Genomic DNA, 9906 nt, shown 5'->3' with positions numbered 1-9906 from the left:
TCCTTACAAGCATTGAGCTCTGTTAATAGTGCTGGTAGTGATGACTGGGTTTTGGACATCATTAGGAACACATTGTTTGCATACAGGTCTGCTTTATGCTCCATTTTATTTATAGGGATACCTTGTATGTTTGAATTCAACCAGATTCGTCTAGCCAGTGGTTCCATTATTAAGGCAAAGATTGGGGGAGGGGGGGCATTAGACCTTGACACGTACCTCTAGAAATTATGATTAAGACCGAATAGCCACTGTTAATGCAAATTCTTGATTTAGGAAATTTTAATCTTGCTACAAAGATGATCAAATTAGGCCAGAATCTTTAAATGCCCGAAGCTTTGATTAAATGAAGCCCCCAAACCACCGTCTCAAAAGCCTTGTTTGCATCAAGCACTAGCGAGGTCATGGGGTCTTGCGCGTTTGTCCGATCTCAATGATACATCTGATGTTATCATGCGTGCTTAGATTAATTTTAAATCCAGTCTACCCAGGATCGATAAGAGATGGAAGAACCCCATCAATCTGGATGCCAATATGAAGTTTCACTAATACCAGAATACCTAAGAGTGTGTCGTCAGAGTAAGATTCCGCTTCTCAGAAGCACCCAAGGTATTAGGAATGAAGCCCCTTATAGTCAGCATGAGAATGATGTATATAACAATCAGAGAATCAATACCATAATTTCTGTGGGTTACGGTTCAACTTTGTATATACGATATAGAACCAAACAGTAGTTCCTTCATAATCGGGAGGGATCGGGCGGGGGCTCAGCAAAAGGAAGCGGGAGGGCGGGCGGGGGCTCAGCAAAAGGAAGCGGGAGGGCGGTCGGGGGCTGAGCAAAAGGAAGCTGGAAGGCGGGGGGGGGGGGCTGAGCAAAAGGAAGCGGGAAGGCGGGCGGGGGCTCAGCAAAAGGAAGCGGGAGGGAGGGCAGGCGGGGGCTCAGCAAAAGGAAGCGGGAGGGAGGGCAGGCCAGGGCTCAGCAAAAGGAAGCGGGAGGGAGGGCAGGCCGGGGCTCAGCAAAAGGAAGCGGGAGGGAGGGCAGGCCGGGGCTCAGCAAAAGGAAGCGGGAGGGCGGGCCAGGGCTCAGCAAAAGGAAGCGGGAGGGCGGGCCAGGGCTCAGCAAAAGGAAGCGGGAGGGCGGGCGGGAAGCTGCTCGCAAAAGGAAGCTGGAGGGCGGGCGGGGGCTCAGCAAAGGGAAGCGGGAGGGCGGGCGGATGCTCAGCAAAAGGAAGCGGGAGGGTGGGCGGGGGCTCAGTAAAAGGAAGCGGGAGGGCGGTCGGGGGCTGAGCAAAAGGAAGCGGGAAGGCGGGCGGGGGCTGAGCAAAAGGAAGTGGGAAGGCGGGCGGGGGCTCAGCAAAAGGAAGCGGGAGGGAGGGCAGGCGGGGGCTCAGCAAAAGGAAGCGGGAGGGAGGGCAGGCCGGGGCTCAGCAAAAGGAAGCGGGAGGGAGGGCAGGCCGGGGCTCAGCAAAAGGAAGCGGGAGGGCGGGTCAGGGCTCAGCAAAAGGAAGCGGGAGGGCGGGCCAGGGCTCAGCAAAAGGAAGCGGGAGGGGGCTGAGCAAAAAGAAGCGGGTCAGTTGATACGTCACTTAGAAATGCAGCATCTCCTGAAGTCTAGGATCAACCATAACTAAGGACATGTGCAGACTAACTCTGCCGGTGCAGGACAGAAAGAACCAAAAGGCAGGCCTCATCTGTCTACACCCCCAAGACTCTGCAACCTTCCCTGCAAGACAATACCCACCCCCATGCCTGTACATTTCAGGAAGGATTTCAAGATTCTCCTCTTCTAGAAATGGCTTATGCCCAATACCTAGGTCCGCACACCCTCCACTCCAAAACCAACCTGCAACTGTGTGATCTGCTCCCCTTGTTGCTTGTAGATCCCTTTCTTCCAAATTGCTTACCCTTACATTCCTCCATTGTTAGCTTTCTGCTACCTTCTATCTGTGCTTTCTTCACAGTTTCTTTCCCTCTATGATTTGTAAAGCGCTCCGTTGTTTCCTGAAGCTTGGGCTTTGCCCTCAATAAATACCCCAATAATAAAAATAAAAGTGGTTGACTAAGGGCCCTCTAGCTTTCAGAATGCCATTTCACAATTCCTGAAATATCAAGGAATATATATTCAGGCAATTAAGTTTATATGGGTGTCCCTTACTGAGGTTCTAGCAAAGAGGTAATCGGTGTTACCATTGACAATGCACTGCAAACGTGCCTCAAAGTTGCAAACTGCACTTTACAGAAGGAAATAACCTTTAAGGAGATAGCCATACCATCTAGTGCATGACATGAACCTTATTTAGAATCCATGAGATTTCCTTCCCAAAATGATTCTCCCAGATACTAACAAAGCCATTGATCACATTAGGGAGGGATTCAATCAATAGAAAACATTCAATCGAAATTCCAAACACGCAGAAGAAACTCTTAAATAGGATTCCGATTTCTCCACGAAGATATGACGAGAAGAATTATATTCCCACAATTGAGACCCTACGGTTTTATACCGTGTAGGGAAGCTTACCTCTTCATGGTGTGCACTTGTGAAATGAATCTGCCCAATGCCCCTTTGTATACAAGATATTTAAGGAAAGGCAATACATTTGACGGAATGTAAACACAAGAGTCATACTTTTGAGATTGGAAGTTATTGTTTAATGGGCCTGGAAAGACACTTGGCAAGTATCAGAAAAAAGTAGAACTGTATTTTATCATGTTTCAAAAGTGATGTGCATTTCAACATTTATGAAATGTTTTTGTAATGGGGATGTTTTATGGTGAAAACCGCATAAATTATGATGATTGAAATTCTTCTAGTCGGGCAGCATATCACTTTTGGGGCCCTCTTTCCACTTTAAGGCTGGTGGCACACCTACTCTTCTAGGGATAATTAGCAAGAGATTAGCTTTCCCACATCCATGGAGCTGGTGCCCCATTTTGCACATACCACTATAAAAAGCTTATCCCATCTCGACTGATGTTGGTCAGTAAGACCCAAAAAGTTAGGACGGGAGAACACCAGTTTATGGGAAAGTCCAACCTTAGTAGTAGGTGCTGTTGTGAAAAAGTGGGCCATTGTTGTTGTGAAAAAGTGGGCCATTGCTATAAATTCTGTAACAGAATACTTCAGCCTACTTTTGGGAAATCTTTATTTCGCAATACCTCAGGAACGGAGTAGCGTTTTCCAGCATCTCATTACCAAAAGTTACTGGCAATACTCCCGGTCACAGCCAGCACCCATGATAGGATTCTGTAAAGGATGCCCTGATAAAGAGAACCGCTTCAAAGGTTAATGAATGTGACAATAGGGACACAACCTTTTATTGGTAAATCAGTGTGAGGAAAGACCCATTCACAAGCCCATGCACTGAAGATGCCAAAATGTGTGTTTTAGTCACAAATCTAATCAACGGCTGAAAAAAATTGTAGAGAATATTTACTCTTCAGTATAACATATCAAAGCAGTTAATATAAGACGGCCAATGTGAAAATGATGTTTTCTTCCCTTTTGTCATCATAGCAAAATTATGCAGAAAAGAACATTTTACAGTATGACGGTGTCCTATCTGCTAACGTGACAAATTATCACTAATAAAACATTCTACAATTCAGATGTACATTCTATTGCTCCTCCGAATTGATTAGCCTCTCAGGCCTAGATCAGTCAACATTCTTTAGTTGGGGATCCGCAAGTGGGCGGTGTTGATGGTTAGAAAACACAGACAATATATACATTGGAGACCCTTGATGCAAAAATAGCCAATAAAGGGGAGGGATGGCACAAAAAAGCTTTTGGCAACTCAGAAGCAATCAAATAACAGGTCTTTATCAAGCACTTCTCTGTCCTTGATGGGGACTATAGAGAATGATTCTGGGTTGGTGTTGTGCATCTTGAAGTATGTGAGACTTCATGAGCTTACCATGCAGTACTATCACACAGAATCTTCCTTTATTGTTATGTATCGAGTGCAGAGTATTTCAAGAAAAAATAAATACAGGGCTACATGCAGTGGGCAGGGCAATCCCACAAACTGGTGACTTACAATTGAGATTTGATCAATAAACAGCTTAATAATGGGTGACTAGTGGAATGTGAATTGGGGACACACCTGGAAAGAACAGGAGTAATTACAGGGAGATGTCTGCATCTATACAGTGACGATTGGACAAATAGTTGCAAGAACATGCTGGAAAGTGCGAGTCCATTCCCAGCATAGAAGACCAAGTGAGTGCTCACCTGAATGCAACTATGTTGGTGTTGTTTTTGATGTCATGGGCTAGGGAGTTCTAGTAGCACAAGGAGAGAGGAGATGCGGAAGTGAGAGGATGCACACAGTGGATGAGGGATAGAGTTTGAGGGTGCAAGGAGAGTGGCATATAAAGCAGCTAGTTGGGGAGCTTGTCAACATAGATTTAAAGACTATCAGCAGGGGTTTGCAAGGGGACGCTTGTGCATAGAGATTTTTGTTTGCAGTTATAGTTTGAAAAAGGGGCTTCTATAATTGAGTATTGAGAGAGTGGAGGAATGTATCTATATAGGATTTCCTATTCTTGCCAAGCCTCATAAATCTAAGGTCTGAGAGGGAGATTTTATGAAGAAAAGATCTTTGCAAAACTGCTTTAAGGCACTGAAGTGCACCCACTGTGAGTGGTAGAAATTCTTCCCCTGTTGGAAGGCTTAATGTGGCAAAATGTTCTAGGTATACAGAACTCAGTTCATCTGGCAGGGATCCAATAAGTACAGGGATTTAATTTGCCTACTACCAGAGCGAATTGGAGATTTCTGTTATATCAAAATATAGCCTGCCCTTTGGAACACTCGTCATATTATGACTTGCATATTTTAGTACAATCATCTAAAGTGTTTTTTGTGTGAATTTGTGACACTTTGTACAAGCTTGTTGAATCAATGGAGGATGACCTTATTAGAAACCCTATGGGGGTTAAGACCCTATATGAACATGATTGGATTCAGATTAAAGATTTCAGTATTATGAATCAGTGGGTCACCTTAGGAATGACCATAAAAGATGGGTCCCTGTAGCATCTTTTCTGACCATTTATCCAAATAGATCAGCCAGAAGACAGTTCCTGAAAATCAGGTGGACTCTGCGTCTAACAAATTAAATTAAGCAGAGGTATGGCATTACTCAAAGTGAGTGGCCAGTGTAGATTTTGTGCAACCCCTGGTTCTCTGGAATCCCTGAAACACTAACGGATTTCCTGCTCTGCCCTCCATGCAAAACGTCAGTGTTATTTTAGCAAGTTTGCACATTTTGATCATCCAGTGTGGGAGGAGAACTTTTGTAAAGAATGTTTAGCTGGCAGAACTACCTCATTAGTGATAGCAATTGTCAGTTTTGTAAAAAGTCTGCATCTTGAAGATGTTACACCTGAATGAAAAACCTGCCATGAATTGAAATTGTGAGGTTGCGATATTATGTTAAGATGAACGCTTGTTGTTTTAAAATGGATAGGTTTTATAAAGGTCCTCATTCAGCTGTAATTGTGAAGGTTTTGGTTTGAGAAGAATGAATCCGTGAAGATATTGATTTTACTAAGATAGGTCTAATGACTTATACATCTGTATGAACTGTATTGGATTTGTATGACTTGTATTATTGATTCTTAATTTGACTGATTGAAAAATGTACAAAGGTTATGTGATTAACCACAAAACTATAAATAAAATAAAAACATTGAGTATTTGGCAACAAGAATGCATGAGAACTTCTAGTACCCCTTTGTGATTTATCCTTGAAAAGTAACCTTTTTAACTCAACAATATCTAAAATATTTGGTAAAGCAAAGACAATGTGGAGGTTTTTAGCTACACTTTGTGCGATTTTGCTGCCTCACATAGCTGCCGTTTTATCATCCCAAAAAGGGAAATGTTGGCTCTCAAATCCTTAACAGACTCATCAAAGAGCCCAGTCAGTTAGGGTGAGTACCTAATGATGGAAACAGTGGAAGATATCTATCGCCCAAGTTCCTAAAGAGATTACTTCTTGCACTGAAAATACTCCTGAAGTAAATACACATGTATTAATAGTACACAAAAGCAAATACAATGTATGATTAAAAACATGTAATTTTTAAACAACCAGAGTGACCAAGTGCATTTAATAAGATAATCACAATATATCACTGAGTTAGAAAAATACTTCTATAATACGTGCTACATAGTACAACACATACAACTTCAGTGTGAAAATCAAGAGCCATTTCATAAAAACATCACAATATCCATTGAATTACAGAACACCATAGTTCTAAGTATTGCGAGATGGGTCTGCAAAATAATCTTGCGTAGTGTTGGAATTAGCAAACCCTTACTTTACTTTAATGCATTTGTAATGCACACGCCATGGACCCGTAGGCATTAGGGCGCAGGCAGGCATAGATACAAGACAGAAACGAGAACTAAGAATGATCTTACTCAGACAGGAAATGCCCAGGAGCAGAATCAAACAAACATCAGCATTTTCAGCTTCTTCTTAAATAGATTTATAGATCTCTGACATCTGAGATACAGAGGCAAATTGTTCCAGGCTTTAGGAGCTGCGATGTAAAAAGCTCCCTTTTCAACCTTCATGGTCGTGAACCTGGGAAGCATCAACTGGTCCTGTCCTGGTTGCTAGATCTGAGAGATCTCCTGTGAACTTTTTCAGTGAAATGATCTTGCAAATAAAGGGGCATTAAGCCCTGTCTACATTTAAAGGTGATGACTAATAGGCGAAATAGCAGCCAAGCCTCTACAGGGAGCCAATGCAATGCTCGTAATGCGGCCGAAACATGGTCTCTTCGGGATAATCCCATGACTACACGCACTGCCCCGTTTTGAACCACCTGCAGCCTGTTACAATCTGTTTTACCCAGCAAGTAAGCTACAGCAATAGTCTATTTTAGACCCAACTATTTCTCTTGCAATTGTCTCAGTATTGGTTTGAGTAATAAACAATCTGAGGTGTGCTAATTGCTCAATGTAATAGACTGACGCTGACACAAAGCTCCCAACGTGAACCTTCATGTTGAGCTGTTGATCAAAAATAATGCCCAAAGTTTCACCTTTTACCATGTTTCAATCCTACGAGAGGTTGACGGGATCTTGAACAGGGGCAACAACAATTGAGTAGTGTGTGGTACCATCTCTCTAAGTGAGGGGGTACCATTGTGCAAGTGCTAATGTCATTTTTATATACACTTTTGGCCAATTACTCAGACCTCAACAACCTAAAATGTAGGTGATCCACCTAACAAGGGTAATTAATGAACTCAGGCATGGTGTGTCATATGCTATATGGTTTTTATCGAAGCGTTTGAAAGTAGTAATTTTAGACGTACCAAATAGTCTGTGTGAAGTTCGCTATAACGAGGGGAGAAGTCCCCAAAAGCTCATATAGCTTTATAGACCTCCAGCGTGGGTGGTACCTGGTGTTATGGGCTCTGAAGACCAAGTTAATGGCCTGAGCGAAGCATGGGCCTTTATGAGGGAGCAAAACGCCCGGTGCGGCCCCAGCTGCAGGTCTATAAAGCTATTAGAACACCCTCAGTGTTTAATTAAAGGACAATAAATGAGAAACGTTTAAAGAAAAAAATGCAAAATTATACATGTCTTTTAATGTGTGCATATATAGGTTTGAACTACTTACAAATTACTCACGTTATTTAACAATCTAATCTGTGTAATACAGCTATTTTACCCATATTTACTGTGTAACTGTAGCTTTAATTACAAACTGTGAGGTACTTATTTCTCCAATGCCTTCCTAGCAATCTTCTGCAGCCCAACGTGTCTTTTCTTATAAAGTGGCTGTTTCAGTGCAGCCATATAAATCGGGATGAAGCGTTCTGAGGGGCGAAAGGAAGTTTGCTTCAACTGCCACCTGGTAGGTGAACTTTGCTTACATTTTTCCGGTCTGTAATCAATCTGCAGGCTATACCAGTTCGTATAGCCCGCAGATTGACCAATCACGTCTGTCAAACACCGTGCTCTAATCTACTTTACAGTGGTTAAACTTTTTTTGCCAGTCCTATAAAGTCATTGCTTCCACAAAAAAACAGAACCCTCATATGTGGTTATTTTTAACATTGGTTGACAAAAAGTAATAACATGCAGGGATTGCAATTATTTTATCTAATTTCAGGGGCAGAACACTATGATGTAGTTTGATGTGACAGCCACAACTAGGCGGAACCTGTGTTGTTATAAGCAAGTTAGTAAAATGTTGACTGTCTCAAACGCTTGGCTTGTCCCTGTGTAAAGCTTACGTGATTCTTTGGCTGAGGTGTAGGACTGCTTAAAAAAAAGAAAAGAAAAAAAAAAAGGCTCGTTCAACAATTTATAAAATAAAGCCCTAGTCGACGTGCCAATTTTGCCCTTCCATCCTTACCAGGGAGCCAAATTAGATATTTAGGGACAAAATGGCAACCCCTTGCACCCCCCCTCCCCGTGTCACTCTGCTGCTGGTGCCCTAGGCAGTCATTTAAAGTTGCCCTACTGTCACACTGGCCCTGAGTAAAACACACTAAAAGCACAACACCCATTTATTTTCACCTATCCACAAAGCAGTGAAGCTAGAACTGCACAATTCATCTTGCGGAATTGAAGATCTGCAGTCTTCCCACACAAAGGATATGTTGCTCTCTAGGAAATGGAAATGTACTCCATCTGCAAAATAGAGAGGGTTGTTTTGTGACAGCAGAAGAAAGGCACACTTTTTGAAGACATTTGGGGAGGATTTCTGGATTTGGAATGACGATGTTTGGCGAAGAACCAGTGGAACCTGGAAGATAAGTTGCATCTTGATACTTTGTGGTGGGTGTTTTTGTGTCCCCCTTTCTTTTTTTTCTTTCTCCTGTTTCCTTCTGTCTAATTGCCTTCCTTATGTGGAATGTGGATGTGCTTTTTGTGTTAAGACCAAAAATCGTAAATAAAAAAATAAAATTAAAAACACAGGACAAACATTCCAAAAGACAAGACACATTGCCACTGTACGAGTCATATTTATTAACATTAATACTGCTATGTATACAGAAACGTTTCACAATTTGTCTTCATTTACAATGCACGCGTTAATTATGTAGCTTGTCGGCAGTAACTTTAGGTACTAGTGTAAACAAGAAGGCTTTACCTGTAAGCACTGTCAGCACTTTGGTATTTTAAATCGTCAACGTGGCCAGCATTTCCTCCTTTTGATGCATGGGGTCTTGACTTCGTCTGTGTTCAGGCCTTCACAATAATTGTTTTAACTATTGCATATCCAGGTCAGAATGAAAATGTTTGATATACCAACCTGCATCACATAAATTACAGACCTAGTAAACAATGTGAACCACTTCAGACTTCATGGCAGATTGGAAACTGTGCTCGAACCGCTTTAAAGCAAAGCAGCAGTGATCCATCAGATGCAAGGCTGATCCCATGCCCGTGAACCCTTCATGTCCAACCTTGTTTTCCAACATTGCGGGTTTGTTTATTTCGAACTGTAAACCTGCTGTGGAACACAGATGGGATTAAGTAAAGTGAGGAAGCATTTGGACGGTGTAATCTAGTTATCTTGCATACAACCATGCACAAACAACTTCTTTCCTATCTTGACAATGGATTAACAAGAATTGGATGTCCAGGGACATGACGACTGGGACTTTGAGTCACAAGCGGTAATCCATGTTGCTACCCAAAAGGTTTGCCCAATTAGAAAATTCCCCCCAATGATAAGGCAGCACTCGTTTTGTTTTTAAAGTCACAGTAGTGGGAGATTCAAAAAAACTATTCAAATTCTCACAATAGTTATTTGCCTACAGAAACTCCCACTGTGGATGAAAGAGTTGAAGATATTTTGAGCAACCTTTGAGCCGCTTAAAGTGTTGCCGTGCCTAGGTAGTGGAGGTTTATTCACAAGCCTCTGT

The sequence above is a fragment of the Ambystoma mexicanum genome, chromosome 9 (assembly GCF_040938575.1).
Source record: "Ambystoma mexicanum isolate Mex_15411 chromosome 9, UKY_AmexF1_1, whole genome shotgun sequence".
Taxonomy (NCBI): Eukaryota; Metazoa; Chordata; class Amphibia; order Caudata; family Ambystomatidae; genus Ambystoma; species Ambystoma mexicanum.
Note: the sequence above shows the minus strand (reverse complement) of the source record.